The 10000-nt window shown below is 32.0% G+C and overlaps 1 protein-coding gene across 3 annotated transcripts in view; it reads right to left on the bottom strand.

Moving 5' to 3' along the window:
• The window catches only part of LOC106884018 (uncharacterized), a 1573201-nt gene that overhangs the window by 1044686 nt on the left and 518515 nt on the right, over positions 1-10000 (bottom strand). For all 3 annotated transcript variants that reach the window (XM_089350855.1, XM_089350881.1, XM_089350853.1), the window contains exon 4: positions 3649-3766. The gene's annotated coding sequence lies outside the window, so the exon portion shown is untranslated. The remainder of the gene's footprint in view (positions 1-3648; positions 3767-10000) is intronic.

Here is a 10000-nt window from a genome sequence, read left to right as displayed (position 1 = left end):
TGTTTCTTCATACATGTATGTACAAATTTCATATTTCATCTGTAAACTGTATATTGTTTATGTAATGAACGGTGGCCCTCTTGTAGCAAAAAAAAAAATTGTTTTAGTCTTTGATTTTTCTTACGCCTGAATGTGGTGAAACGCACCTTCAGTCTGTTTTCCCGAAAACAATGTTTTACGACCGCTTATACGAAGATGTCACAGTTATTAAAATAGTATCAACAGTAATAGTAGTAGTAGCAATATTATTCATTTACATCTGCTCCAATTATTCTCGTCTCTTATTTGTTAGAGTATATTTTCCCATCTTTTGTATAAATAATTTCTCTTAATCATTTGTAACATATTTACTTGTCTGGCTTCCTTTGAAACGATACCAAAATGTATAAAATTAGAATATAGATGGCGCCAATTATATGCCGATTTGTCCATACTTCCATGTATAGATAGTCGCACACACACACACACACACACACACGTACAAACACACACACATACACACGCACATACAGACGTACACACACACACACACAAACACACACACATATATTTATATATATTTATATATATATACTCATATATTATATATATATATATATACATATATAATTTATATACATAAATATATATATGCATGTATATATAATTCATACATGTGTATGTGTGTACATATACATATATATATATATAATACCTATGCATACATACGCATATATATAAACGTATGTATATATATATATATATATATATATATATATATATATATATACAAACACACACACACATATATATATATATATATATATATATATATATATTCGCACACATATATGCATAAATATGTGTATAGGTATACATAACATAAGCAAAAAAATATTCACGAACATGCTTAAGTATTAGTGAATTGTACATAATTAGTTAGTAAAATAGTTCTAGTGTATCAGACGTTTATCTTCTCAGCTGTTATGTGCAAAATACACAGTATAAAAAATTATGGAAACGTATTGACATGTTTTTTTTAATTTTTTTATTAAACTCTTGAATATCATTTTAAACGCCCCATGTAATCGAAGGTTATTTCTAATGTATAAAAAGATTTAATTCTTATAACTTTGAACAATTTTTTTTAAATGTGGCACTCTGCCAATGAACCTATAAATTAAACGTAAAACGTGTTAGATTTGGGATTTAATAAAATACAAACATTACATGTGTATGTATTAATGTTAAACATTCGTGATAAACAAACACTTATTTCATACTGCTTTTATTACAAAGACATCTGGATATAAAATGATTGAAGATGGCCATGGAAAGTTCTACTAGATGAGGTTAACCTGATTCTGTTAATGTGAATAACATGTAATCTACTATTTTTGGTTTTCACAATAAATCAACGTCGTTTGGAACTATGCAGAGAAATGCATGCATATACGTAGATTATAAGCACATAGGGAGCAAGAGAGAGCAGCGATATTGTGATCCAGAAAATAAAAATAGGGAGAGTTAAAGCCATAAGAGAGAGAGAGAGAGATATAGAGATAGATAGAGAGAGAGAGAGAGAGAGAGGTAAGACAAGAGAATGCGAATAAGAGGTGAGTTGCAGAAGAGATGTTGAGGAATTATTTGTTAAAATGTAAAGGAAAATCGTGTTGACATTTGTTATTCAAGCAATTATTATTACAAATATATAGAGGGAAAATATCAAATTCCAGATCGTGGAAAACAATATCTCACAACACTGCAGGTAATGAGGAAGATACGATGGTGTTATTTGAAAAGATTCCCCAATTAGTCTGCAAGGTTTTGCATTATAAATACTAGAAAACGAAAATTATTGAGCGCCAGAATAAAAGTCTAATAGTAAATTATCATTGAAACACAATGCATTTCATATTTAGTTGTACAGGAAATGAGTGCTAAGTAACAACGGAGATTGCAGAAGAAAAGAGTGACAAAGTCTTTGAGAAGGTGAAGCATAAAGCAATTATAAAATTTGGTCACAAAAATGTAATACATAATTTTTAAATTAAACATTTTTTTTTCACTACTACTAATAATAATAATCCTCTCTTGTAAATGGACAAGGCCTGAAATTCTAGGGGAGAGTACTAGTCAATTACAACGACCCCGAAACGAGGAAGGTGAAGTCGATTTCGGTAGAATTTGAACACAGAACGTCAAGAGGAGCCACATGCTGCTAATCACATTTACCACATTGCTAACGTATAAATCTAGAACAAGAGATCTTAGTCATGTCATAAGACTGGTTGTTTTCGTTCAAAAATATCCCCCATCCTTATGACAAGTTATGGAAACTGGTAAAATACAAAAAGCAATCGCTATTCCGTGCAGTCATAAGAGAATAATGAACACTAAGATATCATGTTATTCTATTGAAATAACGGAAATAATTCTACTTCTAACAATTTGAAATTCGGTTCAATCCGCACAGTATTTTGTGACTACAAAGTCATATGCAAGGAGCATATAAGATGCTGGTTTCAATTTTGCAGTTCCAGTTTATTTCATTTCTGTAACTGCGAATATCTAAATCAAATATATGATGAAAATTCAAGATAAGAAATTTCAATTCATAGAAAGAATTGTATTTCTACAATTAAAGTACATTAAACATAGAAAAGCACTAAATTACAGTGTCACAATGTAACTATATCTTGTTAAAGTGAATTACATACACTATTGACCTTTAAGTATCTACTGCTTAATATAACATGAAATTCATTGTCACCAATGTATGTCCAACTTATTTTTTCTGGAAGATTTAGTCAATGAATTCAAATAAATACCTCCAATTAACAGCTACATTATTTCCCAATAATTAATAAACCTGATATCAGAGTTAATGTTTAGGTGATGAATGCGGGAGTTCTAAATGTAATCTTGGAGAAAAAAAAAAGCATATTTTTTTACGATACAGAACATCATTGTGGCTTGTGAAAAACAACAATAGAATATTTAGTTTCAGTGTTTTTCAATTATGAATGAAATATGTTTCTAGAAATACATCAAAATTGAAGTTATTAGATTAAGGCTAGGAACAGCTTCATTCGATGAAGATTCTGTGAGGAGGCCTCTGTGGATACATACTGTAACAATATATGTGGAAGCAGGAAAAGTATATGGAAACAGATAGAAACATTTAGGTATTTATATGTGTGTGCGCACGCGCGGATATAATATATATATATATATATATATATATATATATATATATATATATATATATATATATATATATACACGTAGATATGTATATATACACACATATCTATATGTATATATGTATATCTACATCTATATATCATGCATACATATATAAATACAAATATGTATATGCATACAAAATAAATATGGGTGTATGTATGCGTATATATGTGTATATATGTGTGTATATATATATATATATATATATATATATATATATATATATATATATATATATATATATATATATATATATATATATATATATATATATATATATATATATATATATATATATATATATATATATATACATATATATATATAGGTAAGTGATAGGCTTGTAAAGAGAGAGAGAGGGGGTGAAAGAGAGATATATAGATATATAGATATATAAAGTAAAATCGTCCATATACTTACGGAATAAGATGACGTCATTTGGTTCAACATATGCCTTTATACTGTTAATCCTAATGACTCTGCATAAATTACCATATTAATAATGTTGGAGACAAATTAGGTACAGATGCTGTCGAAGCTGAAATACAAAATGTATGAAGAGAGAAGATAGATTAGCGGCGAAAAAATCTAGCACTAATTTACTCACTAATGAAACGATAATATACGCAAATACATTTAATCTGGTTTAATTATTTGTTAATTGGAAGATAAATAGCTTAAACAATACACTGTATTTAACAAATTTTATTATAAATTTGTTTACCGAATCAAATTAGCCGAATAGGTTAATCAAAATAAGATAGCATAAATACACCGAGAAAATTAGCTGAATAACTAAGTGCTTTCAAATTTTCTGTCTAAATAATCAAAGCCTTTTCTTGTCAAGGGAATATACGCAGCTCCAGATAATTGATTTTCAAACACTTGCAAACAAAATGTGGCGATCGTATATTCAGTCCTCGGTACAGGGATAATAAAAAAAATATGAAATTAAATATTTAAGAATAGAATGCATCTTTAGAACTGGTGTTTGAGATATTCTCTCGTCGACAAATGAAGAGACAAGAATACGCAAATGAACACAGTACGATTTTATATATGCACCTTAGTTTCATGAAATATTATTTTTGTTTTGTTTGTGTCTATTTGTACAATTTGAAGGAAAACTAATCTGTCTACTCATGTTTCAAATCAGAAATATACACGAAAGTATTTGACTAGCATTAAAAGAAAAGCAAGAAATAATAAAGAACTATACTTGGATGTCTTAAAATTACAGTACATCCCTAAACGTATTATAAAAGAATCACTTTAAAAACCCTAATCATGAAATACATTCTATTCCTTTGAGAATGGATATAATTTTCCGAATGGATATAATACACACACACAGACGCGCGCGCACACATACACATACACACACACACACATACACACACACACACACACACAAACACACACACGCACACCCACATATATACATAAGCAAAACTTTAGATTGAGATGAATTAGGTACTTAAGTTCAGGCACCAGTATTTAGTAAGTTATTATCCATACAGTTTCAAAATAGAGTGATTAAAATTAAAATGATCAACAAGGATATCCAGAGGTAATGCAGTATGATCGTTTCAAGCAACTCCAATGTAATGAGATTTGGTTAAGGAAATGTTAAATCAAGATGTTAGCTGAAAATTAAAGGGGCAAACCACTAGTAGATAATGATACAGGGGGAACTTATCTATGGGGTACTATAGTTAAATATTTAAAACAATATTGCCATATTGTATGAAGTTAAAACTTAGGGTTATTCAGAAGATTATTAAGGAGAATATTATATCAAAAGGATAAAATTATATAGTTTCAAATTAATCCTGATAGTCTTCTGACTATACCCACTATGATTTCTGTCGACTACCTCAGTCCCCTTCTTAACATACACTGCTGCTTGTTCTTTGGCCTTAGATTTTGATATACAAAGATTTGATAAACAAGACTATAAATTAAAAGTGACCCCAAAAAACAGTGACGAGCTAGATCACTCACAAGTCTTTCTTCCTAATACCTTAGTAGCTTCTAAGCTGAAGTGAGGACAGCATGTTCTTTGTCTCTCTCCTTAACTTGTTGGAGGTTTTCGGTAAATTTATACTAATGTGTCCATCTGTTTTAATTTAATTTAATTCTAAGTCTTTATGCAGCTGAGGATTTCTCAGCACTTTAGTTTATGTAATGATAGCATTGTTTAATTAAATGGAGTTGTTTGAAACGATCGTACTGCATTACATCTGGATATCCTTGTTGCTTATTTTGATATATACATACATACACACACAAACACACACACACGCACACACACCCACGCACACACACACACGCACACACATATATATATTGGTTGGTAAGCAGGCTACTTACCTCATAACCACTCCAGCGCCTGTACATGCATGTGCATATCTTTCTATACCGAGACACACTTACACGTACATATATATTTATATATGGAATGTAGTGAGTAAGAATATCCCCACTTTACTTGAAAACATATATACGGGAACTACTTGGATTGTAAATTTATAAATCATTTTTCATACCATTTGTAACATTCGTAGTTGAAATCATTACTGAAGCATGCTTATTCCTAAAAAATAATAAAAAAAAAGAATGTTTTCAAATGTTTTCTCATTTTCATAATGTCCTTAAAGTCACTGGTAGAGGTTGACAGCATTATTTTTTGTCTTTTTTGATTTTTTAACACGACATAACATGGAAGTTAAAATTGTGCGAAATTCAATTAAAATCTATTTCTTTCACTCTTCTTCTTCTTATTATTATTTTCCTTCTTTTCCTTCTTCTTCTTCTTCTTCTTCTTCTTCTTCTTCTTCTTCTTCTTCTTCTTCTTCTTCTTCTTCTTCTTCTTATTATTATTATTATTATTATTATTATTATTATTATTATTATTATTATTATTATTATGATAATTATTATTATTATTATTATTTTTATTGTCATCATCATCATCATCATCATCATCATAATCATCATCATCATCATCATCATCATCATCATCATCATCATCATCATCATCATTATTATTACAGTGCAGAAAAGAAGAGAAGAGAGAAAGACACCGAGTAATCAACATACATATTTTTAAATACTAGATTTCTTTTACGCCAATGAAGACAAGGGAGCAAACTCAAATATCAACTATAATTGTATTTCGAAAAATATTGAAAATACTACGTAAAGACTGACTTAGGTTTCTGCTGAGCCGTAAAGGCAACTGACATATCTCCGCCTTAATGAACTGTCCTTTACTCATTTGGTCATATAAAAGGTGATCAAATCACACATGTGCTCACGCACATGTATACTAACAGATTGAGATTTAGAAATAGATGCATATATATATATATATGTACATATTGTTACATATATGTACACACACGCGCGCGCGCAGATACACACACACATAAATAAATTGACTGCTTGACGAAGATATACTTCGTCGGATCAACTTGGCGTCTGCTACATTCGGAAGACTCAGTGAGCAAATGCAATAATGTTCTTTTATCTAGCTGTGTGTATCTACCCTCCTGTACGGCTCTGAGTGTTAGCCCATTTATCCTTTCCAGATCAGACAGCTAGAAACGTTCTGTGTCATATGACTTGAAAGCATCCTGTTTCACGTGGGCGGACAAGGTGCCTCATCCGGAAATGCTCATGAAGGCCGGGATATACAGTTTTGTGTTTTGCATGCTTAGTGGTCTTCTTCGCTGGATTGACCACATGAGTTGGATGCCGGTTAACTGGCTCTCAAATATGGTCCTCTTCAGCGAGATCGAGACTGTAAGTAGGCCTTATGGACAGCGTGATCGAGATTGGAACTATGTCTCATGGCGTCTAAGACTTCGCTATCACGATCATCTCCAGCAGTATCTCACAGTATGCGTGTTTCTCCCAATCATTTGGAGGCACTGGATGTTAAATCAGAAAGCATGGAGGTCTGTGTATGACGCTGGATTAGAACACTTTGAAACCGAACACAGAAGACTGCAGGATGAGAGGAGGAAACATTGTATGCAACACCCTACAGCTGTTGTTCGGGATCTCTTTCAGTTCCCCCAGTGGTACAGCGTCTGCCTATCTAATTTCTTCCGCTCACATGAGAAACAACATGCTGCTCACAGAGGAGGATTAATGTGTTCAGCTTTCATAGTGTCATAAACACGCGCGCGCACACAGACGCGCGCGCGCACATACTCACACACAAAACAAAAACACACGCACGCACGCACGCACGCATGCACGCGCGCCCGCAATGCTTAGGACACTAGTGTCCATGTGCCGTAAACACAAAGCACTATAATGTGGAGGATCCATATAGTTATCTTGAAGTTATTTCGGTGTCTATGTCTAATGCGCACATTGATATGTGTTATGGGTAACTCTAAGTGTATTGACTAGGCATATTAAAATGTAGAAGTCCCTGCTAAATGTACTGCGCAAATAAAGTGCTAATCTGGAGAATCATAGTAGTTTCAGAGAGTTGAACGATATAATTTCCAGCTATATAAGAGTAATTATCTTTATGGATATGTTGAGTGAAAATATCCATTCTTAAAACTTAACAGCTGTTCCAGATAATATTAAATATATATATATATATACTTCCGGTGTGTACATAAATTTATAATTGCATGCACACATATTTAGCTCTGTTAATGATAGTTACACAATACTGGACAAAATTCCTTTCATATAAGAAAAACTTGCATGCTTGTGTGTATTACATGATATAGCATTTGTAATATCAAACAACCGTTTCAATAAAAGTGTTAAATGTTTAACCAATGTGAAATAATACTCGTTAAATTTATATATTAACAAAAAATGGACGATTAAAGTTAGTGTCCATATAATTTAGTGTTCCGTTTCGCTTTCTCTGGTTACTGATAAACGAAACGTCCTTCTATGCTTTCTATAATATTTAACTTCCTAATACTACTTGGAGACCTTGTGCGTACTGCTTTCCGTTTCTCGGTAACTGATTAAAACATTTAGGAAATATTAATTAATGCTCGAAGTTATTTTCATTAGGTATTTATTAGAAATTTACTTCAATGTCTGCTACTAATGCTATTGATGCCACTAGAGTAATGAATTGCATAGCTACATATTTTTAAATAGCTCTATTGCACCAGTTTTGACACGCTGCAGTAAAATGCTGTTTTGTTGAAATTATTTGCATAATTTCCTATCAATTTCATGAATATAACTTGTATATTGCATGCATTCTCTCTCTCTCTCTCTCTCTCTCTCTCTCTCTATATATATATATATATATATATATATATATATATATATATATATATATATATATATATATCTTTCTCTCTCTCTTTCGCTTTATATTTCTCTCTTTATATGTATATATATATACGGGATAAGTTTTTGTGTGTGTGTGTATGTGTGTGATGGTACATATACACATGTCATGCATGCTCGCATCTGCGAGTTTCACAAAATTGAGTCGGTATACATAGGCTTAAATATCTGACAACATCTTGTCAGTATTGTCACACGATTTTAATATTCTACATTTGTTGTCGAAATTGCATAGAACAATAATCTGAACTGTTTTAACAATTGTCAAATCGTTACGTATTAGTGTGACAAATAAATGTGTTCGTTTCTTTCTTGCGTTATTTGAATAGCACGAAAAGTATGTTTTTCCGCGTGTGTTGTGCTCTGTGTAACTATTCTTCCTTCCAGATATATGACGGCGCAAGGGCATGTAAGAAAATGAAGGATCATTTCTACGGCTGCTTTATTTTACCTTCAATTGAGGTTCCAAATCTTCCAAAGTTGCTCGAGATATTTGCATTGTGAACGAGCTAGGTTTTATTACACAAAGAACTGCACAGTAATATGTTTTACGTTTTCAAGGACAGTAATTTCAGCCTCGTATATTCATCTAGCACTGGCGAATATATTTATCTGATAGTGATTCGTCGGGAAACCGCTCGTTCACAAAGACCCAAACTATTCTTCTACGGAATTGCCCCAGCAGATGCGATGTTCTAATGATCCTGTCGCCTGCCAAGTTCACTTAATGACTGAGATCCAAAGGCTCACTACATGGGTGTCATAATCTCTGAATGAAAGGTACAAACCGGCAACATAAGAGTCCCTACAACACGGCAACGCTAACAAACAAGTCACGGATTTAACCAAATCTTCTATTCAAAATCTCATTTGGAATGTTTCATATCGGTTTCCGTTTCTTCCGGATACAGCGATTTCAGATTATCACCTTTTACTGTCGCTCTCTAATTGCACGAGGTACTTCTTTCAAGAACTACGTAGCGAACAGAGTACCACGAATTCGAGTCAAGATCAGGGGATTTCTTCAGCATTAGCAACCTAATAATGTTTTGGCAAGATGTCTTGCACAACGAAGGAGAATATTTGTTTGACTGATTTGTTAAAACTATTCATGGAAACTGGTTAAATAAGTGTGCGTTAGTGTGTGGTGGGGGACGGAACGAATTTTTCTAGGAAGCTAATGTAATACATGTCCTAACTGTGGACAAAAGTATTATATGTCAAGTGTTTTCAGTGGGGTTTCACAGGAAATGATTTAACAGGTTTTCTCCAGGCAAACTTATCAAGTAGATTGTCTAAAATCTGAACAGTTTCTTTGATTTTACTGGAATTTTCATAGTGGGGTTTTAAGAAAGGTGTTACAAAGAAAATTTATATATATTTAGTTGTTCTTTCTATTGGAATGTCTGAGGTAAACTACGCATTC

The sequence above is a fragment of the Octopus bimaculoides genome, chromosome 1 (assembly GCF_046866305.1).
Source record: "Octopus bimaculoides isolate indiv1 chromosome 1, ASM4686630v1, whole genome shotgun sequence".
In the NCBI taxonomy this organism is placed as follows: Eukaryota; Metazoa; Mollusca; class Cephalopoda; order Octopoda; family Octopodidae; genus Octopus; species Octopus bimaculoides.
Note: the sequence above shows the minus strand (reverse complement) of the source record. Positions and strands in the feature narration are given on the sequence as shown.